The 381-nt window shown below is 54.9% G+C and overlaps 1 protein-coding gene across 1 annotated transcript in view; it reads left to right on the top strand.

The window, feature by feature from the left end:
• The window catches only part of GATAD2B (GATA zinc finger domain containing 2B), a 10,482-nt gene that overhangs the window by 8,205 nt on the left and 1,896 nt on the right, over nucleotides 1-381 (top strand). The gene's annotated exons all lie outside the window — the stretch shown is intronic.

Genomic DNA, 381 nt, shown 5'->3' with positions numbered 1-381 from the left:
TGGTGTGCCAAGAGCTGGCCCTGGAACAGCTCTGGAATTGCTCTGGAGCAGCGGAGTCTGCGCCCTGGGGCTTGTCAGATGGAGCTCACGTGGGGAAGGGTCTCCCCAGCCCTTCCCATCCCTCTGGGAATGTGCTTTTAGCTCCTTCCTCACCATTCCCTTTGGGATGTCACCTCTGAGGTGAATGGGATTGAGCCTGTGCTCTTCCAGTGTATCCTCAGCACCTTGTAACTGCGACCATCAGTATTCCAGCTTTTCCTAAGCCCAGTGCCACTGAGTTGAGGACAAACCTTGTCCTGTTTCTCCCTTGGGCTGCCAGGATCATGCTCAGAGTGGGATTGATGCAACACTGTCCTGGAATTCCCTTTATGTGCTGGATCC

Source organism: Nestor notabilis, unplaced genomic scaffold (assembly GCF_000696875.1).
Source record: "Nestor notabilis isolate BGI_N333 unplaced genomic scaffold, ASM69687v1 scaffold22428, whole genome shotgun sequence".
NCBI lineage: Eukaryota > Metazoa > Chordata > Aves > Psittaciformes > Psittacidae > Nestor > Nestor notabilis.
The sequence above is the reverse complement of the archived record's forward strand: the minus strand, read 5'-3'. Positions and strand labels throughout refer to the sequence as shown.